At 36.8% G+C, this 26,068-nt stretch overlaps 1 long non-coding RNA gene across 1 annotated transcript; it reads left to right on the forward strand.

Moving 5' to 3' along the window:
• Positions 1 to 14,455: 14,455 nt before the first annotated feature.
• On the forward strand, positions 14,456 to 17,526 carry LOC113578737. The gene is made up of 3 exons (XR_003410795.2): positions 14,456 to 14,541; positions 15,586 to 15,692; positions 16,606 to 17,526. It is a non-coding gene; the product is annotated as an uncharacterized LOC113578737 (long non-coding RNA).
• The last annotated feature ends 8,542 nt before the right edge of the window (positions 17,527 to 26,068 follow it).

Consider the following 26,068-nt stretch of genomic DNA (forward strand, 5'->3'; position numbering starts at 1 on the left):
AGTTCACCCACATGCTTTAAATAAAAGACAAATGGCAAAAAGGAATGGCTAGTTTTTGTTTTTAAGATGGCTTAAAAACCACTCTTTTCTTTCTTTCTGCACATTCTGTCCTGTTTTGTCGTTTGTTTTTTCCCCTTAACATTGTTGCTGTGAAACAAGAGGTGCATCTTGAGTCCAATCAGGATCCCAGCTGCAACCTTTCCATGGCCAGATTTCTAAATAATAAAGCTCCCCCTAGCCAGGTGATGAGATGATGAATTAATCCATACCGTTTTTATTTACGTCCCTTTTGTCTGTTTGCTCCGATTTCACTGGTGCTTCCCGTTGCTGCTGTTGTCTGATAGTACATCTGACCTGGGAGAATATCATGCTGTGAAGCACACTGTGAAACACAGCACAAGCTAATGGCTGCTAATGGCATCACAGCATCCACTGCTACCTTGCTGGTCCATGACTTGGCTGGTTCATGAAACAGGGGGCACTACTGCACTCTAACAGCAGTGCCTTTGCTTGAAGAGATGCTTTGGGGTTATCAGAGCTGTTTTGCAACATCTATCCATGATGCCACGTCCAGTATTCAATAGGGATGAAAATATGAGCCTGGTGTTCTCTGTTCCTTTTGTATTTTTCAGTAGGAAAATCTGAATGGTGAGTGAAAATGGAAAACAAAACGCAGGACGTTTGCATTTCTGCATTTAATAAAAGAGATTAAGAGCTGAAATCATGCTGCCTTAATTGAAAGAAACATTTTCAAGCTGTTACCATTTTGTTTACATGATGATAAATCCTTACATACTGGCATGAAACATATTCTTTGACTTCTTCAAGCATCAAGAAGAATTCAGCTTAAGCAATAAATGTGCATTTACAGTAAAGCTTATGTCATGTAATCAGGGTGTTTTTTAAAAACTACACTCTTGTTTTAAACTTGCCTAGCTGAGATTTGTTTCCTGCAGTCTATAGTACTTTCAAGAAAACATCTGTTTGAGAGGGGAGTTTATTTCAGGTAATTTGTACACGCAATTTCACAAGATTCCAATATCACAAGATCCTCCGTGAAAATCACAAAAATATTTAGAAAGAAAGGCTCTAATCACACTTGTTCTGAAAGAGCATGTCCTTCTTTCCAAAGAAGTATGGAAGGGTGTGTCATGGAAGGTTATGTGGAGTGGAGGGAATAAACACATGGAGATCAGCCCTCTGGAACTTCCATTCCTTTTGGAAGATGTGTGTAAGGCAGGACCCAGTGCCAGAAGCTCTCTGCTAGCCCCTGGTAATGATGTTTCATTCGTAAATGCCTGATTTCTGAGGACTCGTCTTTTCTCAAAATATATTCTCTACTTTGCAGGATAAAAAGCTCTGCTGGGCATTTAAGAAAGTATTTGGAAACTGTTTCACACAGACAGGTGTTGAGCAATGTTTGTGCAAACACCTGTCATTTTTCTGTTAGTAAAAACTAGAATAAAAGCTTTATTATAAGGCAGAATGTATTTTATTTTACATAAGCACATGATTGGAAACAGCATGAAATGTATGGGTTCAAGGACATTAGTCTAAAAATGTCATGTATCGTGTGTTTCATTAATAGTGACAGACCACACACACTAAGTAGGGAAATCAACACTATGATTTCCATGTGGTTTTAAAGACCTTCAAAGACCTCCAGAATGATTTTCAGTTCAGTTCATCTTGAGCTGTTCCAACACTAACCATTTTACATGGAATAACTCTGTATAGTCTCACAATGCAGCCTGCGTGTGTGTGTGGTTGTGGGTGTGTGGATGGAAAAGATAGAGAGAGTGAGAGAGAAGCTAAATGACTCTCTTCATATCCCCCCCCCACCTTTTTACTTTCAGAATCTTATTTTGACTCTGAAGGTTCCCCTCTCCATCCTAACTGCTTCAAACAGAGTCTCTTCAACCCTGCTCTTACAGCCTGTGGCACTGCAAAGGTCAAGGGTCACTTACAGCTCTATCCCAGTTCTGTAGATAGGCAGACAGAAAGGAATAAAAAGGTCATCATAAAAAGGTATTCCAAAATACTCTGGCACTTCCAAATTTTCTGTGCTTTTAATTATCAGCAAAATGGTTCAGATTGGGATTATTAAATATAAGATGTAGACAGGATTCTATTATTGAGAAAATCACATCTTATCTTTCAGGAGAGCACAAGTCATCATGACATGCCGTTTGTGGCAAAGCAACAAAATAAATAATGCGATATATTGATCAAAGGCTCCAAAGATTTCTGTTGTCTTCTGACGATGACTTTTGAAGACTTTTGTTATCAACAAAGCCTGTATATATCACCACGGAGCAGAGCAATGATGTGGTTGAGAATGGAAAGCGTTATTATGTTTAAAAAAAATATGACCAGATGCACAGGATTAGAGTATAAGTGAGATCAGTATACGTCCAGTAGAAAATCCCAACTCTTTTCCTGGTTTGCTTCAGTGGGCTGCCTTGGTTATTTTAAAAAAACCAAACAAACAAAAAAAAACATTAACCATGACTATTCACTGAAGGATCATAAAAATACATCTGTTAAAATCCATTAAAAGTATTTTAATTTGCCCCATATTCCTATTTATCCTTTATATCAAATGTGCAAATTTTGTCACTGGTATCTGTTACATTTTAACATGGAATTCTTTGCTCATACAGTATACAAAGGTTCAATATTACGCTGGTATTTATTTAGCTCATGACCAACCTCAAATTTGCTGATGATAAAATGATGCATGGATGGCGTTCTTGAGTGAGGGATCTGCCACCATTTTTGCAAATACAGCATATGTGGGACTGAAAAAATGTGAATATGCATAATCTTTGCAGTATTGCCATCTACTGGTGGATAGCTGCACTTGCAGGCTTCTCCTCTCTCTTCCACAGAAATGTTTCAAGTTTCAAGTTTGGTTTATTTGACACATACAAGGTCATACACAATATAACTCGTAGTGAAATGGTTGAGAGTGCTCTGTCCAAACTGAGGAAAAAGAAAACAGGGGTGCATAGAGGAATATATATTCTATATACGTACAAAAATATGGTTCACAGTGCCTTGAGATAACTGCAATTTCTTAGAGCCTGTGGAAAGTTACTAACAAAATAATCTTATTGTTGCATTTGTGAGAGCACATTTATACTTTGCTAAATTTAAATATGTCTATATATATATATATATGTGTGTGTGTGTGTGTGTGTGTGTGTGTGTGTGTGTGTGTGCCTTCTTTTGTCTTTCTGGACAATCTGGGATTTGTGATCCCATATGCATCCCAAAATGTTGAATCTGCAGGACTGAATTAAGGCCGGATTATATAAATAATATAGTCTGAAGAAACCAATAACGATAACGATGTATGTAATGCTTAAGATGTGATTGACAGCAAAGCTGTAAATGGGTTGTCAACATGTTAGACAAACGAACAATAGTTTTAAAATTTAAATGCTTTATAATGAACTGGCATCAAAAATTGGCCAGTTCCTATTGTAGCTTTTATATATTAAAGTCAGATTTATATAGTGGTTCTTTCTTTTTTTTAACACAACAGCCATTGTTACAAAGCAGCTTTGCAGATGCCTGAGTCCAAAATTCCAGTGAGCAAGCCAAGAAAAACTCCTTAGCGCATGAGGAAGAAACCTTGAGAGGAACCCAGACTCAAAGGGGGGCCCATCCCCCTCTGGCCAACAACGGACGTTATAATAGCAACAATATAAACAATAAGGAGCAGAATAAGTAGTGAGATATAAAAAAAATAAAATTTTAATTAATTAATTAAATAAATAAATAAACAATCAATGTCTAGTCAGGTTTTCTAAAAGTCCTAGTCTGCTCTTGAAGGTGCATGCCCGAAACCCATCCCGCAGGAGAACTTTCATCACGTGCAAAGGAGAAGTAGTTGACTGGGGCGGAGGTGTGGTGGCCTACAGCAGGTGGCATCAGGGGGTGGTTGGAAGAGCCATGGCGGCTGAGACGGGTTGAGGCTCAGTGCCAACATGACATCAGGGGTAGGTGTACCTCGGCAGAAAGAGAGAATAGATTTTAGGCATTTCCAGGGCATGTCCAGGTATGAGGGTGTGTAAATTAGGGAACTATATTGTGCGACGATGGACTCGAGCAGATCTAACTATGGCAACACAGCTAACAGGATAGAGCCAGAAGGAAATACAGGCATGAGGGAGCCCTGAAACATCAGCACTCTGCCGCTTTTAGTCAACAAACTTGAGTGACAAAATAGAGGTGAAGTGACTGCATCATGCCCATGGACCCATAGATCTACACCTTTACCTAAGATGGGAAGTAGTTATTAAAATGCCTGACGGTGCAGATATGTTTTCAGCCTAGCCTTAAAGATTGAGACTGTGTCTGAGTCTCGAACATTTACAGTAGGTTATTCCAAAGTATGTGGTAGATTTTCTTATTCTTGGTACTAGAAAAGAGCCTGCTTTCATCTAAGCAGATGTAGTGGTTCATCAGCGTAGCAGTGGAAACTAGCATAATGTTTATGTATAATGTGATCTAGAGGTAGCATATATAAAGAAAAAAGCAGAGAACCCAGAACAGATCCTTGTGGGACATCATAGCTAACGTTGTATGCTGAAAGGTCTCCATTTATGTTAACAAACTTAGCAATCAGCTAGATAAAATTTGAACCAGGAAAGGCTATACCCAAAATCCCAACATTTCTGAGTTTATCTAGTAAAATGTTGTGATCTATAGTGTCAAAAGCTGCATTCAGATCAAGCAATATAAGCAAAGAAACATAGCACTGGTCAGAATCCAACAACAGGTCATTAGCTATTTTAATTAGTGCTGTCTCTGTACTATGAGGAGGCCTAAACCCTGACTGAAAGATATCATGTATCTGGTTCAGATTCAGGTATAAGCTACATCTTTTTCTAGGATCTTGGAAATTAAAGGAATGTTTGAGATCAGCCAGTAGTTTGACAGCTGACGTGGGTCGAGGTTGGATTTTTTTTGTTAAGTCGTCTGATTACTGCTAATTTGAATGATTTAAGTATGTAGCCAATGTTCATGGAGGAGTTTACTAAATTTAGTAAAGGTTCAATTACTTCAGGTAGGATTTCTTTAAGAGTGTGTGGGCAGTGAATCTAGTAAACAAGTGGAAGGTTTTGAGTGTGAGATCAGAGATGTAAGCTCAGGTTCTTGGATAGGAGTAAAGGCTTCTAGAGTCTTTTTTGGCTTGGTTGTTCTGTTCTCTAAGTAGCTGCCCAATACCATGTTAGTACTCTAAATGTTATCTTGAATGTTCTTAATTTTCTCATTGAAAAAAAAAATCATGAATTCATTACAACTATGTGATGTTGTAATCTGCACATTGGTGTGAGTTTTATTTCTAGTTAGATGTGCAATTGTACTAAATGAAAAACTAAGATTTTGTTATTTTCTATCAGGGTCTAGAGATAACATGTTCGAGTGCTAATAAGTGACTTTATATACTTGAGAAGGCTCTCTTTCCATGTGAGCTGGAAGACTAGGAAGTTTAGTGTGGCACTATTTACGTTCTATTTTTCGAGTGTTCTGTTTTAAATTGCGAATGTGATCATTATACCAAGGTGTGCCTGAAAAGCACATAAAAAAAAACTACAGAATTTAAAATAAAATTCAATTTTTTCATCACAATATTAAGTCCATTCATTTTGTATTTTGTTTTGATCAATTTGTTGAAGATATATCAGTAATTTGCATCAATACATTTTATTGTATTTTTGCCCATTTTTATTATGATACATACTAACTCTTTAAATTATTCTGTGGCATCTTCTGTATTACTTACTAATATTGCTCATAAAACAGTGGCTAATATTATGCTTGAACTCTTCAGAATCCTCCAGGGTGATGTAGAGCCTGCATCTCTTTTTAAGGATCCTCCTACAGACAAGACAACATCAAAGACATGCTCAACAAGAGAGAGATAAATGACCATTCAGACAACAACTGTGGTACTGTAGCCTGCAACCGCTCTAGATGTGCTACATGTACATTTATTAACACAGCCGCTAAACTAACTGGCACAAAAGCATCAATTGTCATCACCCATTCATCCTCATACATTACTGTGGGAGTTGCCTCCTGTATTTCTTGTAAGAGATGTAATCAGGTTTATATTGGAAAAACCAAGAGAAGGCTTGCTGATCTTTTTGTTGAACAACTTTAGACCATCAGAAATAAGGATTTGTTGTTTCCAATGGCATGGCATAATACTAATGGACACTGCAATGACATATCATTGCTATGGCAGCAATGAAATGAGGAAACTCAAAGAAAAAGAACTCATCTACACTCTTGGAACTTTAGAATCCATGGAAAGAATGTTTTGATTTAAACATCTACTTTTATACTTTTATAAACTGGTTCCTCTTCCTACAAATTCATAAGCACTTCATTGCACAGCTAATGAAGGACATCTGTCTGAAATGTTCGGTTTCTTTGGAAAATCTGTATTTTAGTACAATTTTGAATCTCTCTCTATACGAGTAGAATGAGTAGTAGCTCATGAGTAGTATCTCATGCCAATACGCTTGGCTTTAGTCCAGCAGGTGATGGATTCAGTTTCAGCTTCAAACTTACATTTACATTTACATTTACATTTATGGCATGCAGCAGATGCTCTTATCCAGAGCGACTTACAAAAATGCTTTGTCATTTACTCATAGAATGCATCCTAGCCAGTACAGTAGGTTATAGTCCAATATAACAATGATCTAGAATACTGTAGAAATACAAGGATCAATGCTGATGCCTAGAGGTACAAAATACATAAGGTCTATCTTAGACAACCTTATAGTTTTATCTAGATTGACTTGTGTTTTTTAACAGCATTAACCCACTCAGCCTGTATGCTACACTATTCTTGATTCCAGTGCTGGTTGGATTTGGTTCCCCAAAAGCTCACTCATTCTTGTGCCTTATCTCCTCTTTATTTCACAGTGCCAGCAATTCTGTATCAATTACTTAGTAAATAATGTACTTTTCATTTCACAGCAGCTTTTTATTGATATGTGTAGTAAATGTATTAAATCACAGTTTTATAATTATTAAGGGTCTGGGTCTGTGAACTGGAATTACATTTGAAGTTGTTACTATTTAGTTCTATTTTTGCAGAAGCTCTCAGTTGCTGTGTGCATGCACTGCTGTTGGGCCTCTGTGGGGAACCTGGGATAAAAACTTTGAGAGTGTATGTATGTAGTGTGTGGTGTCAAAACCACGTCAACCCAGTTTACTGGACTGGATCCTTTGTGTGAAAAAATAAGCATCTTTTGTGTATGTAATCTGCACTTGCACATTCTTAACTGAAATGTGCTCACTAGTTTAGGTGCTGCTCAGCAGCAGTGTGGTCCTGTTGTGTTACTTTGTGTAAACAAGAATTCATCTGTTTTCAAAAGAAACCAGTGCCCTTACAAGTCAAGGCACCCTCTTTGATATCATTTTAATTTGTCAAAGGCTAATTACTGTTCTTTTTCCCTTGCAAAAAATAGAAAACCGTTTTGTAGACTTTTTAAAAAAAAGACATTTTTATGAAACAAACGTTTCAGAAGCCATTTTATTTCAGACGATAGGGGCAATAAACAAGTGCTAGAGTTTGTTAGACAACATCAGTGTAATAAACAATACCCTACAATAAGTCCTAGTTTCAGTTAGTTAATATAGGAGCAGGCTCAGTGCTTATTTAAATATTCCATGAATAGATGGGTCTTCAGTCTGTATTTGAAGACTGCAAGGGACTCTGCTGTCCAAACAGCAAGCGGATGTTCGTTTCATAATCTAGGAGCCAGGACAGAGAATAGACTCAATGCTTGTCTTCCAAGAGACTTGAAGCATGGTATTTCAAGCCAAGCTGTACTTGAGGTTTGAAGTACTCAAGGTACAGATTGGGCTTTGACCATTGACCTCATGTATGGAGGTGCTGGTCCATTTTTGGCTTTCTAGGCAAGCATCAAGGTTTTAAATCTGATGTGTGCAGCTATTGGAAGCCAGTGAAGGGAGCGCAGCAGTGGAGTAACGTGTTACATTCAGAAGATTGAAGACTTGTCGTGCTGCTGTATTCTGGACAAGTTGTAGAGTTCTGATGGCTCTTAGAGGAAGACCAGCAAGTAGCGAGTTGCAGTAGTCTAGCGTTGAGATCACAAGAGACTGCAGAAGCACCTGGGTGCAGCTGGTTCTGGTTGAGGCAAAGAGATAATTGATTGTAAACTGCTCATTTGAGGGCTTTTGAGAGGAAAGAGAGAAGTGATACTAGTCTGTAATTGGTAATGCTGGAGCCGTCGAGTGTGGATTGGTACCACCCTGGCCGTTTTGAATGCAGCTGGCACATGTCCAGAAGATAAGGAGTTGTTGATGAAGGCAGAGATGAAAGGAAGCAGATCTCTTGACATCGTCTGGAACAGAGTGGAAGGAATTGGATAAAACTTCTGGCTATTACCCTCCATCATGCCACAGTGTTCCAGAGGTGCTGCAGGCTGCATCTGTAAAGTGCTGATATTAGTGCCACCCACATAACATAATGAAAATGAGAAGCACATAGAAATTATTTGAAGGACAGAATGCATTTTTGAAGAAAAGGGAGAATGTCACATTTTTGTTTGTTTGCTTTTGTTTGTACAAAGTCCATAGTGCACAGTTGAAGTCCTACATATTAAGAAGACTCAGATCTCAGCATAAATTCTCAGACATCAGACAAACCGACATTGTTGGTGGGGTGCCAAGAGGTAAACAATATGTGCTTTACCTTTAAACTTTGCAAAAATGTAATACTGGCTTTAACAAAGGCCTACCTAACATTTTACTGCAAAGCACAGTCAAGCATGTAAACAATATCTTGTAAACAATATATCTGCATTGAACATAAGCACTGGTTATTCTCCACTATAAAACCTTAGCCTTTATAACTTTTACAAGGTATAAAGGATAAATAAAATTGAATATTCTTGACCTCTCTGATTGAAAACCTTTTTTTGCCCTGAAGGGAATTTGTCTTGCCCACCAAAAGCCACATTAAACATTAAACAACAGTAAATAACAATAATAACATCAAAAATCTAAAATACATTGAAACATTAATGACAAGAGGACACAACAATCTAGAATTATAATTTTAAAAAGTGCTGAATCCAAAGTGTCCATGTTCCTGTATCTAAACTATTCAATTGTTGAAATTAAATAACATCAATTACCAAAACAAATTACATTTTGAATTAGATTTTAATGTTTTAAACTAAATTTTAAAGTTCTCTGAGTAGCCACATATTGTATATTGTAATTACAATTACTAAGTTATACATGGATGATGGACTGTTGATAAATAATTGAGGGCCGATGCTGCGATACACACAACTGACCATCAGAGGTCCCCAGAGTTCATCAACGCCATGCTGTTTAAGTCTACTATGACTTCAGTATCTTTGCGAATTATTGCTGACACTCTAAATGCGCTTACCAAGGCGTTTGTTAGCATTACTGTCTTTCTGACTTTGGATCTTTTGCTATCGTGTTCTGCTTGTTGATCTCTGCCCAGTCCTTCAGTACTGCTGAAAGCCTCTGTTTACTTTTGTGTTTTTGACCTGGATTGTCTTGACTTCTGATTTTTGCCTCTGGCCCTAGTCTGATTCTTCAGTAAAGTTAACCTTGCATATGGATCCTAAAACAGTGTCTGGGTCTGATTCATACCAGCAGATTGTTAAAGTAGTTATCTTTTACTTATCAACACAAATTTTATTTGAATTATTTATCTTGCCTGTGGATTAGGTTACAAAATAAATATATTTAAGATACTAGGATGAGAAATTCATAATGCACACACACAAAAACACAGTACAAAGTCTGATTATGTACTGATTATGTAACTTTCATTCTGTCAGGCCTGGCTGGTACCCAGCTAGAACTCACAGATAACATTCACCAATCATGTTGCATATTCACAGCACAGGTTCACTGGTCCCAATCAACAGTTTTCTTGAATCATCTCCTCCAATTGTCCCTCATCTATCACCCCTCTATTTAACCCCCACAGGTGCCTGAGTCTGCTGTTTTGAAATGATGGTCCCTAGCCTTCAGTTAGAAACTCTGTCAAGCCTGCTCCTACCATATGCGCTGAAGGCCCCTCAAAATCAGAGACAGAGGGCTAGTTGAAAAGGACCAGTGATAATGAACATGGCTCCAAAAGTAAGTATTAAAATATGTACAATATTTATATTATAGGACATTTATATTATAGGACATTAAAAATCAGGGCTGAGATACATTTAGATAGGATTATCCAAATGATCACTGAATGTTTCCAGGGTCATAGTCGGGCAGTGAGCTTGATGACCACACTGAGTCTCGCTATAGGGCAGTGCCATGCAGTAAAATACTAGAAACTCTGTCTGCAAGCCGACTCACAAGATCTGTAAACTGAATTTTTGAGATGGAATTTTGGTTTGATGTTCATAGGGAATTTTTTTTTCGAATGTGAATGCAAAGCTTAAAACTATGCTTGGCTGCAGGACAAAAGTAAAATCATGCATACAACAACAGCACATAAACCTATAGACAAATATACACCAAGAACAGAATTCTATTGTAACATACAAATAATACTTTTTTTTTTTTTTTTTAATGTCACTGAAGAGATTTTTCCACTATTACTGCAATACATTCACTGCTGAAATACCTGGATGTCATTTCAGCGAACAACCTACACAGATAAAATTCGGTGTGATGTTAATGAAAATCTATGGCCAAATGAAGTGTACAGGATGGATGGACCAGGTCAACAGTAGACTTCTGATACTGATAGGCAGACAAATATGTGGAAACTACTGTATTTAGTGAAAAAATGTATTTGGTATTACTGTATTTGTTATTGATTGTATATAGTTTTCTTTTTTGAGCAACAATATGGCAAAATACAGTAAACTCCCTGAAGAATACTTTTGTGGCATTTGTGATTTGTTTCTTTATCATATATTGTTTTATACTTAAGGTAAATATTGTTATTCTGGCTTGCTGATACAGTAAAACATTCATTTATTTACAGTTTACTGTAAATTTACTGGAACACACTCAGTCATTACCTTGTGAGAGGTAAACCAACAGATCAAAAGTTTCTTTAGTTGGCTTGAAATATTTATGGCTGCAAAAACGCAAAAAGGAAATACATGAAATATGTATTTTGCAATGTTACAAGCTGTTTGTGTTTATAAGTTCATTGTACATTGAGTGACAAGAAGCCTTGTGGGAGAAAGCATATGTTCTAGCAACATGAAGCAATTTTGGACGAAATATGAAGTGTTTTGGTGGTTTACAGTGTATTTCGTACGAAAGGACTAATGTGCTGAGGTGTGTGTTTCAAACGCACACTGTGTGAAGAGGTCTGAAGAAGTAAAGATTGTATTGAGACACGTGTGAAAATGATTGTAAAAAAACTGCAAATGTATTGTGGAAGGGGTAAATATTTTCCAAATCCTTTGTTCTCTATATTTCTATATTATCAAATAAAACAGTTAACTCAATTCCATTATCTTGACAAAAGAGGAAACATAAAGTACATGTTTTTAAATTTCCCCTTCAAGTAATCTTAATACAAAAACGAGAATAATAATAACAGGAGTAGTAGTTTTGATTTGTACATTTTTCATACACTACTCTTGATTCCAGTGCTGGTTGGATTTGGTTCCCCAAAAGCTCACTCATTCTTGTGCCTTATCTCCTTTTTATTTCACAGTGCCAGCAATTCTGTATCAATTACTTAGTAAATAATGTAATTTTCATTTCACTGCAGCTTTTTATTGATATGTGTAGTAAATGTATTAAATCACAGTTTTATAATTATTAAGGGTCTGGGTCTGTGAACTGGAATTACATTTGAAGTTGTTACTATTTAGTTCTATTTTTGCAGAAGCTCTCAGTTGCTGTGTGCATGCACTGCTGTTGGGCCTCTGTGGTGAACCTGGGATAAAAACTTTGAGAGTATATGTGTGTGGTGTCAAAACCACGTCAACCCAGTTTACTGGACTGGATCCTTTGTGTGAAAAAATAAGCATCTTTTGTGTATGTAATCTGCACTTGCACATTCTTAACTGAAATGTGTTCACTAGTTTAGGTGCTGCTCAGCAGCAGTGTGGTCCTGTTGTGTTACTTTGTGTAAACAAGAATTCATCTGTTTCAGAAGCCATTTCTCCTACACTCAGAAGAATTGCTTGTGCTTTTTAAAGCGATCCATTCTCTCCAATCCATCTTACTTATCCTGTAACATCAGGGCTGGCAATAAAAGTGAAGAGGCAGGATACATATGTGACAGGCCATTATTGAACCCATATCCAGGAAAAAAGCAAAACAGCATGGCAAATTGTATAAAAAAACGTACAAAAATAAAGAAAATGGTTCGCTACCTAGCTAAAATACAAGCAAAAAAAACATTAGAAAAAGTAGCAGAACTGAACTCATAGCATGCAGCAATGCATGTCCCATACTGAGGCATATTTTCAATATTACAAAGGTTTCAATGTTCTAAAAATTAAGGTTTGTTGTTGATTTTATATATTTAGATTTCTTTAGACCACATGCAGGTGCTTAATTACAAGATAAACATTACGAACAGTAAGATGTCCAGTAAGATACCTTTTGCAAGAGCTGGGAATAGTCCCACAGATTGTATTGATCACAAAGTGATCACCAAATCCAAGGCAATGCTTGTGGCTTATGTCATATGCACAATATTTAGTAGATATGAAAAACCTCATCTTAAACATAACACACAAACTAAGTAGGACAAACCCATAAGAGGGATGCTTCTGAGGCCATATATTCACAAAATTCATACACCTGTACAAAACTGTACATATTTGTATGTGTAATAACAGACTATGAATAATTCATATCCACCTATTGTAAATTTCACTTAAAACCGTGCCTGAGAGAAACATCTTTAAAACAAATTTGAATTCCTTGTAAAAATAACTATCAGGACCACGTTTTAAATTTAAGTTAATTTTTTGAGGAATATCTACAGACTATTTTGTATGTTTGATATAGCATAATAGCATGTAACATTTTAACCTAATTTTTCAACAAAAATTGGACCTACTTGGTTATGACAGTAATCAGTCATAGAAAATTAAGAAATGATTCAGCATTAATAAAATTGAGAAGTTACACAGTCTTACTTAATGCAACCTACAAAAACCAACAGTGAGAGATATTACCTACCATTTATCATTTGCCTCTGAATTTTGATGGGGAAACTTGTTTGTATGCTAAGTGTCACAGGCATAGAATAAATGAGTCTCCAACTGAAGAGTTTAACGAAATGAAGAAAAACAAAACAGAGCATAAATGTGCACTAACTGGAACAAAAGAAATTCAACACAATGATTGACAATGGACATGGAAACTAAAAGGGGTTAAAAACGATAAACGTAAGTCCCAGGTGGTGTGGCAAATGCAATACACAATTCACACCTCCTGATGTAGGCATAGCAACAAATCAAAACAGAGACCAAGTGCAACATACGATTAAATCAATTGCTATGCCACTGTCATCTAACGAAGGCTACCAGCATCACATTTTGCCTTGAATGCAGCTGAAGCCAATAAAAATGGCTGTAGTATTTCACAGACAACTCTACTGTTCTGGTGCTTGCCTGAGTATTTTAACAATGCTGCAAGCTTTCAACAATTTTTGGTTTATTTTGTTTTTAAGTTTACCTTCACTGTGAGTGAAATGTAAGTGAATGACTGAAGGCAACTTGGACGCTTGCGGATTAGGATGTTGGGTATCAGTTTACTCGGGGAAAGACAGTGGCAAGACGTAATCCACAGACAGGCAGTTGTCAGCTCGTACAGAGGCAGAACGAACAGGCAAGGTTTTCTGAATCATAGTCAGGTACAGGCATGGGTCTAAACCAGAGTAACAATAAACAGGCAACGTGCAAAAAGGGCAAAACCATACTATTGACATCCAAAGAACAGGCCGGGTATAAAACACGAGAACAGCAATGCAATGAGAATGCTCAGTACGCCTACTAGATGCATACTAGAAGAGAACTTTGAAGAGAATAGTCACAGTTCTACTCAAACACTATAAGGAGTGCAGTGATATCAATATTCCAAAGATGCTGATCTCCCATGATCTTCTGAGGCATCATGGGAATCGGAGTTCAGCTGGGTGGAGTACGGCAGCATGTCATTGGCACTATAATTTATAACTAAAATACTACTACTAATACCATTAATGATAATGCCAATAATAATCATGACAAGAATGTTAACAATAATATTAATAATAATTATTAGTAGTAGTATTTTAGATGTTGATATATTCATGTGATCTATTGAAGTATTCTTTTTATCTCGCAAGGGGCTGGACTGTGACCTAAATTTACATAACTTCAAAGAGCTGACAAGTGTCCTACTTATAAATGCACTGCAGTTGTCTTCTATCTACTAGGACAACTCTAGAGTGCTCCTGTGTGATTCCGGAAAACAAAACCCTCACTACTGCAGCAAAGTTCGACAGCTACACCCTATCATCCCAGCATGGTAAGAACTATTCTGAATCCCTCTCAACATATTTTCTTTCACTTTCTTTTGTAAAAGTCAATCTATGTTAGGTGACCTGCCATAGGTCTTGCATTTAAAGAGTTAAAAAGTTTAGACTGAGTTTTTGATGTCTTTGACACCTACATTTTATAATGGACTGCTAAAAGGTAACAAAATTACCAAAAGAGGCTGCTTCAAAATGGCTAAATGACATCCTAACAACATGTGTGCTTTTGTTCCTTATGTCTGTCTGTGTCAGGTCAGTTAGAGTTCATTCCTAGTGGGTAGATATACAATGACATAGCACTGCACCACAAAAATAAAAATAAACAAAGAAACAAATAAATAATAACTTTTTGTTGTTATTGTTCAAACTAAAATAGATGTAGCTTATATTACTTCAGCTGAATTTTAATCTGTTTTTGGAATTTTTCTATCAGGCATGTTTTCTAAATGATGGAGCAATTCAATTTTACACAAAGGGTTTATTACTTATTTGTAAATAAGTCAAGTCAGCTTTATTGAAAGAAGACTTAAAAGGCAAGTGTCAGCCACAGTGCTGCGCAGTAATATTTTGTAAAAGTAAAAAAGAAAAGAACAATGTTAAGACAAAATAAAAACAAAAGAAATCGGAAGAGTAGCAATGACTGAGCACATGTATAACACACTGATGGGCAGATGCAAACACAGAGAAGAGCGAGCTTTATTGAGGGTAAATCCATAATCAGAATCCACAGTCCGTTCCAAGGTCAGAAAGCCAGAATATCCATGAACAGAGACGCAAACAGAAAACATATCAGGGCTAATAAATACAACAAGGGAATCCAGACAGGGAACACAATCCAGACAGGTTCAGAAAATAAAATAGCATACACAGTAAAGACGCTAGGAGGGACCAAACGTGACGCTTTGTTAACCAGCGTAATAAAAGCAAGTGGACATATAGTGTTTTGTAGCAATTGCATATATACAAATGGATAGAAATAAACAAACATTAAAGCATTTAACTGAATGTATTTTTAAACATATAAATGTGAAATACAGGTGTGTCCTGGTGCGCTGAGGAAACATCTCCTTCTCTTCCTGCTCTTTCCTGCAGTGTGTGCTAACATTGCAAATCTTCATAAGATCATCAAATTCTTCAATGAAAAGTAAGCTAAACATTTACAACTGGAATTTAAAACCAATAATTACCACATACTAGTGGTGTAGGTTTCCTTTCACCTTTGGTGGGACACTGTTCACACCACCCAACCTAATACATTATAAGAGCAGTGAGAACAGGATTTATTGGCAGGACATATGACCCCCCCCCCGCAAACTACACTTACGCCATATACACATGGAATTTGGGATAGGACATTTAAGACCGACCGAAGTTTAAATGCAGCCAAGAAATACATGGGATACTTACATGAAATCTTATGCGAACAAAAAGTGTCTGAATTATTTTATAGCAACTCTTACACAGGGTCGTGTGGTTTAGTTTAAATCAACTTGATCTCAAACACAGATTCCATTACATAATGGCTCCAAAATCCAATAAGTTGGAAAAGGTATTATTATTATTATTTATGTATATTGTACCTTAAATTTAAATTGTATATAATCACTTTTCATTTGATTGAAAATGCTATTACCATCATGGTCCAATGATATACAGAGTACTGGCAGATGCAGTGGTGATATTGGGGGGAAAAAGAAACCCACTTCAAGCACTAAATCTTAGTACTAATTTGAACTGTCCATAACCAAAACACAGATTTAAAATATATACATAGGCAAGAAATGCTCAGTCAAAAGGAGATTCTAGCAGTAGAAATATTTTTTTAAATTCTGATTTAGAATAGCAAGTGTTCATATTTTTTTATTGTGCTGGTCCTTTACTGACCTGCATTTAGGCTATAAATAAGAATAGAAAGTATTCAGTGAACAGTGAATAATTAATTTTAGAGATCTAGCTACTTTTATATAAATAAAATCTGTTATGACCCAATTATTGTAACCCCATTATTGTAACCTTTTATTTGGTGAAATTATTTGTGCACTTTTGCTTTGTTTCAGATATGGATCTGAAGGTCAACAATTTGCTGTGGCCATCAATGTCAAAGCTGAACAGTGTTCTACAAATGACCTTGATCAGAACTTCCTTGATCAATATCCTTCAGATGTAGTGAAAAACAACTTGGCTGGTGTGAATAAAGTTTTTATAGGTGATCGTCTGATTGCTGCCAGACCAAAACCAATCCCTGGATCTAACAACAACTACCACTCTGAATATCTCCTGCTCATTAATTCAACGTTACCCAATCAAGAGGTACCACCCATATGGCATCTCCTGAATACAGACAATAATGGCTGTGTAGTTTTCTACACCTACAACTCCCCCTGCGTTAAGACCTGCTCAACACCTAATAACTGTTACAGCATTATCCCTGCCCTTGACATGATTAAAGTTCACAGTGGTCCAAAAGCGTTTGTTTTCTGGCAGGTTTGGCAACATGATAATAACTCTATTAAATGGAAAGAAAATATAAAATCTATAAATGATAAAGTGCCTCTCTACCATTGTGATGCAACTCAGTGTACCCTTTGTGTAAACAAAAATAATAGAATTGAGAAAAAATGTGTGGCCCAAAAAAATCAGAATTAGTTTTACCAGCCAGAAAGATATAAAGGGCACTGGATTTGCCAGTTGCTGTCATTAAAAGTGCATTAAATAAGAAATCACAATAAAATAATAAAAAGAGCATGAATGTTTTTGTGGTTTAAAGCCAAAATGTTCAACCATATTAAGTGTGTTTCTCAAAGCATAGATAAATCTTTGTGCATTTTAACATCCTCTTTTCTTGGAAAGGTCTTCTCTGCTGAAATATGTATAAAAATGTGGATTCTTTGAATGACTGTTAGACATTCCCTGGACAATGCCTCATTTGTACATTATATTGAACTGCAAATAAATACATAGCCTGCTATTCTCTTCAATTAATTCTTGAGTCTGCATCTTTATTTTTCTATTTGAGTGCACTTAATAAAATTACTGGAATGTGGGAAAGATTAAGGAACCACATTAAACAAAAGAAATCTATAAAATATTCCAGTTTGTGTTTAAATGACTGTGGAAAGCTAATCATGGGCCCTGTTTAATATATGAGCCCTGTTAAACATATGCAGAAAAGGTGCCTACTAATGACATTTAATTAATCTCCTACCAGATGCCAGTATTATGGAACTTTTATTTCTGAAACAGACCTTCAGTAAGTGAATGCAGACACACAGTACTGAATACTTGGCCAGTTCTCTAATTTAACTAAATTAGAAACATGGTCTGTGGCTGTACCTGGAAAACACAAAATATTTTCTCATCACAATATTACATCAGTTATTATCCATATAACCTCTTTAACCCTTCAAAAACCCAGTAAATTTGTAAGAGCACCAGAAACACTCACTTGTAGCAGAAAGTGTATCCGCCCCGTGAGTTTTTTACCTAGCACTGGCAACACTGGAATCTTACATCTAGAGGAGGAATGTGCCCAGCACATGCAAGAGTACCACCAGAGGAGATGACAACTTGCTCCAGCTACAGCACCACAGCCTTGTAGCCTGAACATTATATGCTCCAGCTGTGGCCAAGCTCCAGGATCGGGCATCATAGTGTGGTCACCACCTCAGATTTTCTTTGTTTTAATTACAAGTACAATCATTTTCACTCATCATGGACTGCCTGATTAGCCTTTAATAAGCATACTGTTTTTAAAAAATTCTATGCATTGGCTATTATTTATTTAGGTCTTTATGACCAAATTCAACTCACTTGTTGAAAGAACTCCCTTGGTGGTGGCTCCTAGCCTGCACTGTGCTGTGTGGGTACCAGGCTTTGCCATGCTACGGTGCCCTGGGGGTCACTGTCCTGGTAGTGGACGTATCAGGAGCCACACCCTTGGGGTGGGGGGTTCTTTCATGGTATTCTCCTTCTTCTCAATTATCACGTTACAGCCCTCCATGTGTTTTCACTGTGACTGCCTTTGTTGCCACTACAATCCAGCATGCCAGCCCCTTGTTACATGTATAGTTCATTTATGTATTTAAACACCTGTGTCATGGTAGTTATTGTCTGTCATTGTTCAGTGTTTATGTTTATGTTCGTTTTTTGGTGTTCATGATCATTCTAGTGTTCATAGTTCTGTACCCGTGTATCATATGTATCCTGTTGTTCACTGCTTTATGTGTGAGTGCCATTGTTGGTTATCGTTTGTGTCTTGTCTCTCGACGACGACAGACATTTATTAAAGACGTCTGTGCACCCTGCTCCTTGCCCTGCGGCACTCGGGATGTCACAGAAAGTCAGATCTCACTTACTTTATCTTTCTTTGTCAGTCGTGCACTTTAGCGTGGTAGGATTGAACTTAAACTGCATGGACAGCTAAATGGTGGCATGTGATATGTGCTTATACACACACACACACACACACACACACACACACACACACTTGGACCGTCAATCAGAGGCCTAAGAGTCTGCAGGTGGTGCAGTATTCTTGCTCTTCCTAGGATGGCGCTTCTAGACTGAGACTCCTGTGATCTGTTAGAGCCTTGTGTTTATCTTAGACTCTTAAATTGTGCCAGTGTGGCACAGTGGCACAGAGCTGAGGGGAACAGGTGTTTCTTTAAGGAAATTTGCCATGCAAACCAGCTGGTGAAAATGGAGAGTTTTGGGGGCAGGGCGTTGCTTTTGGCATTTGTAGAGTTGCTAAAAAGATGAGAAAAGTGCAGTGTTCAGTACATTTTACTTGCAGCTTTACAGAGTACTTTGATTGATTGTGACAGCCGAGTGCCACAGGGCGAGGAGCAGGACGCGCAGACTCCATCGACGCCGACAGATATTTATTGACATAAGAAGACAACGGCACTCACATATAACACAAGCTGTGAATATGAATAAGAATACGTTTAACATAAAACATAAGCGGTGAATATGAACACGAATACGTTTAACATCGACAACGAGAGCAAGCATCCCCCAAAGAACTTTATGTATTTGGCACTTTGAGCACTGCTCTGTATGCATCAAACAGTTAACTAATGCTCATTACTGTCAATCATAAGCATATAAGCCTTTAAAACATCTATTTTTGCTTTTGATACGAGCAGGAATTACCGAGTTAATCGGTGTATACTTTTTACTTATAAGGTAAAAAGATAGCTGGCAAAATTTAATATGGTGGCAACCTTTTCTGAGACGTTTCAGTCAAGCGTTACATTTTCTCAGTCTATGGTGTTGCTGAAATGCACATAAATTAGATGCAAAGTACTTTATGTGTACAATTTATTGTTACCTGTGGCTATAACTGACAGTTACAAAGCACGAAGCAAAGTTGACATATTGTACACATTATGTATATATCAATTTGTCTTCTAAGATTTTAAAATTCCTTTTTGTATTTACAATTTCACCAGATACTAGAGCATTGGTTTAACAGTTTGTCTTGAATGTTGGCTAAATGTTATTTTTTGTGTTTACAAGTTATTGTATGCTAATTCTTTCTAGAAAGGACAAGCAACACTTGATATAATCAATGCCCTAGAACAACATCCATCACTCTACAAGTATTTCGTGTGCTATACTGAAACCAAGCTGACTGCAGATGCTATAGAAAACATCTTTCAATTGAAGCTTAGTGTTCCTTGAAGAGTCTTTGGCTATTGGAGAGATAACATCTGAGTGCGGCTCACGATTTCCATTGGCAAGAACCTGTGCAAACACAATCCAAATCCCAATCTCACAAAATAACAAGGACTTTCAAAAAGCCATGGACTATGGAATACAGAATTTTTATGGGTTGAGTTTTCCATAACGACAAACTCTAAGGAAAATCAAGATTCACTTTAAAGTTAACCCTACTTGGAAGGATTGTTCACATTTTTAGATTTTGTTCTCAATAGCTATAAGTCGGAATAGACATACATTTGTTTTGGCTGTGTTCAACACAAGGATGTGAGTACCTTTTTCGTTTTTGAAAGTTTTATATACAATACGTATATACAAGTTAATTTATTTAAAATAAATGTATCATTTTAAATTTGTCACGGAACGCTCGCCTTCCCGCGAGTCACGTGGTTTGGCCCACCACGTGAGGTGGGAGGATATTTGTTTGTGGCCACACCTGCACACACCTGCACCTCAAGTATTGCAGCCTCAAGATTTAAAAGTAAATTATTTTAAAGAACAAAGTTTACCAAAAAATGTGTCCCACTTATACTAAAGACATTTTACAATCTGAAACCTTGTTAGTTTATTTTACCTTAAATTCCAGATAGACTGTTCAGTGTGATGTAACTCTCGACTGCCATAGTCAAATTGGTGGAGCTAGCCCACTTTGTCTCTGTAAATCCTCAGAACGACACTGAGGTTCATCATCTCCGCAAGGACTGCAAGGGGCCGACATAAGGAAGTTCTGAGGTATGGGAAATCATTTTGGTTCAAATTCGATGGTTTAGCTGATATACTACAATGACCAACTAGATAGTGGGTCTGTCAGCATGAACAACTGAACCAACCAGATTCAAGGTTGTCCAGCAGGATCGAGCAGCATGGTCATACTGGTCAAATCTTAATCTGATTATACTGGGCGACCAGTTTGGTCATTTGTAATGCTGGTCAACTATCTTGTTCTAATCTTATCTGAAGCGTGATGTTTATAGCTACATGCATACAAAGTGTGATTTGAAATTAAATAACACTCTAATTGTAGGTAATTAGCCAGAAACCAAAGTTGTATTATACAGCATCTCGTTATGTTGAATGGGATTGCAAAATAGTATTTAGACAGAACCTCTAATGTGTTAAATGGGATTTCTATCAGCGCTTTTAAGGCTGCGCTACGTACAGCCTAGCATAAATAAATACGCAAGAATGCAGAACACGAATAGGTCCGTCTTTCATTCTGTATCACATGATAAAACCATGGTATCCCACAAACTTACTTTTCACTTGGTTGTCGCTGCTTCGAATAGACTTCGAAAGAGAGAAGTGATACCGTTCTGTAGTTGGTAATGCTGGAGCTGTCAAATGTGGCCTTCTTGAGGATTAGTACCACCCTGGCGGTTTTGAATATGCAGTAGGCACGTATCAAGAAGATAAGGAGTTGATGACAGAGATGAAAGGAAGCAGACCTCTTGCAATTGTCTGGAACAGCAGAATCGCTGGAAGTCAGGAGTTGAAGAATTTCATCTGAGGAGAGAGGAGAAAAAGAAGTCAGAGAGTTGGATGTTCCGGAATGCACACTGGTTGGAGGAGTGGAACGGAGGAATTGTTAGCGAGGGGGCAGCTGGGGAGGATTTAGCAGGTCTAGAGGAGAGATTGCACAGAAGATTCATTGATGAGGAGAGTGTAGAAATGAAAGAATTTGTAACTGTATCCAAAGAGAAAGAAGATAGAAGTGTAGGAAGTGGAGGGATGCTAATGCTGAGATGAAGTCAGCCTTCTGGACAGAAGATTGGCAGTTCCAGAGCCCTCCTGCTACCATGATATGTGATGGTGCTGAGCGTTGTGAGTCAGTGAGGTTGCTGGGATATGTGGACAGGCATTGTGAAACACATTTCAGATAATTGAGATAATATGAGAAGATACTTAGCTGAGTTTGTGAAGTCTGGTAGGTGAGATGTAGATAAACCAAACCTTCTCCAGATGTTGATTACTGCTACAGACAGTATATTCACGAGCTTATGCTATTGCTCACTTGCTGTGGTTGGAAAGATTTTAAGAGAGGGAACACCACCTCAAATGCTGACTCCTTTAAGGGTTAGTTATGACAGCCACTACTTTTTTGGTAGGAAGAGTTAGAATGGATGAACTATCTATATATATATATATATATATATATATATATATATATATATATATATATATATATATATATATATATATATATACACACACACACACATATAATGTGTGTGTGTATGTATGTATATGTATATATGTATGTATGTGTGTGTGTAATCTACATAACAGTATTCTAAATATGTAAACAATGCATATAAAATGTGTTCTGTTATTTTTTTAGCAGACAAGAGAAAAAGGTATTTAATAAAGAATGATTTGACTACTGGGAGAACTGAATCAGACATGGTATGTACAGTATAACCAAGACAAATGATTTAAAGCCATACTGAGGCAAGGGACAAAAGCCACAAAAAATGGAAAAACAACTGTGGTGAACAGTGATGCTAATTTACTGTTTGTACTTAAGTACGCTGAAATGTCTCTCAATATAAATTACAAATGTTAGAAATTAATTAAAATAATAATGTAAATGTATTTAGGACACATTTAGGACATGTCATTTTTTCAATTACAGCAGAATATACTGTTTTTTGTTTTTGCTTTTTAATTCTGCTTACTATAGAATTAACAGTCAACTATTCAGTGACTTTGCGTGCTGAGTTGTAACACTGATTATTACTAGAATCAACGCTAGCTAAAATCACTGAATACATTGGACTTTATTACTTCGATAGCACAGTGTGAATGGTTCTGTGGTACCTTATTGTGTCAGATCCTGTTATTTCTGTTGATCATTTGAAGTTTGGGGGCACAGGGTGATAGAAAAGATTTATAACATAATTAGGCCTGCAGGCTATATGATAAAAAGGGTATAGGTTAGCTTTTAATCTAGTTTCAGTTTTTCAAACAATACTAATCCCAAACGTATCTTGATACATATTACATCTCTGTTTCCTCTCCAGTCCAATACAAACTACAAATTACAAATGTATTTAAATGCTGCTCAACACTGTTTCTACTCATACCTACAGGTGGAACTGGACTCTTCCAGAAAGATGGAACATCCGGATGTGAATTTTAAGTTGAGGATTCCTGGAGAGTGACACTCCTTTTACTAATAATGACGTTTCACATAACAGTGATTTGGATAAACTGATTGAGGAGGTGGAAGCCATAATTGCTAGATTGAGAAAGTCTGCAATGAAGCAGAGCAATCCCAACACTGTTTTCCACAAATACTCACAATGCTATTAAATATGCATTTCAAGTAGATGTTATTAAATATGGGAACATATTTATATTTGGAACATTTATTCCAATTCCCATTATAGTGTCTGATTGCCCACAACCTGAACTGGAAACCCGCAACCTCGTTAAAATGAATGTTTTATAGTATACAGTTCCTAGTGCTCTCGTCCTAAGTGGTGTAGTCATGCATGAATTCAAGCGGGCCCCCTGAGTAGGTGTCGCATGTTCACAGCTGCCCTGCCTCTGTTGTGAACCTGTAATGAACTCTTGGAGAATGTATGTGCTTAGTGTGTGGTGTCAAAACCATTTTGACCCACATGTTTATTGAACTGGGTCCTTTGTGTGAGAAAATAAGCATTTTCATGTGTATGCAGTCTTCAGTTGCACATTCTTAAGTTGTTCACTAGTTTAGCTGCTACTTGGCAACAGTTTGATCTTGTTGTTTTAGTCTGTGCATACAAGAGTTCATTTGTTTTCAAAAGCAGACAGTACCCTTATAGGTCAAGGCTACTGTAAAATGTTTAATTTCCAAAAGCCTAATTCTGTTAGTCTTACCTCACAAAATCTTTAAAAGGCATTTGTTATAGTGTTTAAGCAAGAACCAAAAAACCTTCCAGAAACCACAATTCTCAACTCAATATTATATTGTCATATTCACAGTAGCTACACTGAAAATCCATATTCTGCATTCCTTACATTTTGGCTAAGAAAAGTATAAACATATAAATATGAAAAAGGAAATAAAATAAAGGAACAATAAGAAAATAAAAGATATTATGTACATATGTGTTATATACATGAGGTAGGCTGTGTTAAACTTGTGCAATAAAAAACTAGAATGATCTGAGTTTATTTTCACACCTGCAATTCTTCTCAAGCACAAACCATTCTTAATGATTCTAAAACACTGGGTGAAGTCCACTGATCTAACAAGGACAATGAAGGGTGTATTATTAAATGTAAAGTGCTCAATGAAATATATTGGTTGATTAAGGGCAGTAAGACCTTTAAATGTTCTTGTGGAAAAGTGCACAGTAATGTGTGAAGCGCTGTGTGCATAGCATGCAAATGCAGACCAGCGTTCATGAGCAAGAAGTGTGTGTGTGTGAGAGTGAGTAAGTGTTTGTGGGTAGGGATAAGAAAATGTTTGAGATAAAATGTGAACCTGCAACAGTTCCCCTTTTGAGTCAGTAATAGCGATAGCTTAAACACAGGTCATCTTAGGTTCTGTGAACAATATATTCTGAGAAACCCTACTAATGACTGCACTTCCTCTAATTGAGTATGTTACCTCAGTGTGTTTAATTAAGCAACATAGCATTTAATTAAAATATGCCATGAAGTCCACAAAAAATGATGGTGGAAAGTATATAGTACTTATTGTATATAGTATGTAATATTGAAGTATCTGAGTTTTACTTACAAAAATCTTGCTTTAAACCTCAGTAAAACTATGTGTTTAGTGGGCTTCAAAGAAATTCAGTTAAACCTGAGATACAGTAGTATCTAATGATAGATGTATGTTTTTTACCTGACACAGCAATTGGGGTTTAAACCACAGCTGAATTTTAAAATGGAGCCTTCAAGGACACAGCCAAGCAGGTTAAGAACCCTCATGAGTCACTCAGCTTTAAACTCAAAATATCAGTAGTTATTTAAATGATTGGTGGCTAGTTAGATTTCTACTTGGGTAAAAAATTCTGACTTTGAGTAAAGAGTTGCATGTGACTACTAATGTATCCATTACTGCTAAAGCACAAATCCACATAGTACTACATGTGTGCATTAAACTTCTCATTATTCTTTTCTGGAAATGGCTCACCTCTGTGTCCTGAATTTATAGATACACTGTGTCGTTTATAATCAATCTATGTAGAGTAACTAGTCATAAGTATTGATATTGGCATTTACAACATATGGATACATGTGGTTATCTCCCATTTTCCCCAATCCACTTTCTTCCTCATTATATGCTGAAATGAGGCTGTGGTTGAACATTCTCTCTCCTCTGTGAATTTACATTCATTGTGCTGCAAATCTTTTCAGAAATGCCATTGCCGAGTGTCATAGTGTACCAACACTTTTCATGCCTTTGGTATTGCGTCTTCTGCAGGTCCTCAGTGGAGGTTGCTTCCTGCTTGGTCTTCTTGTTCTGTGCAGGCGAGGAATTGAAGGTCTAGAGGTGGACCAGAACACTAGCTTACGTTATCAATTACATTCAGAAAAGTAAGCAAAACACTGTCAAATAAAATGAGAATTTTTAAATGTTATGAAAATGATTTTTCTTTAAATGGAAAAGACTTTCAGTAGCATTACTAATCAAAAGTTAGTATAAATGTGTAAAGTTATCATGAGTTCTTTCATTTGTTATGGGTCCAGTATTCACTAGCCATCAGCATTCCAGCTGATAAAGTGTGGCAAAGATTTTAAGCCTAAAATTGACCAGACCTTTCTCACAGACAATGATGTAAACAATGTAAAAAAAACTAA

Source organism: Electrophorus electricus, chromosome 15 (genome assembly GCF_013358815.1).
Source record: "Electrophorus electricus isolate fEleEle1 chromosome 15, fEleEle1.pri, whole genome shotgun sequence".
In the NCBI taxonomy this organism is placed as follows: domain Eukaryota; kingdom Metazoa; phylum Chordata; class Actinopteri; order Gymnotiformes; family Gymnotidae; genus Electrophorus; species Electrophorus electricus.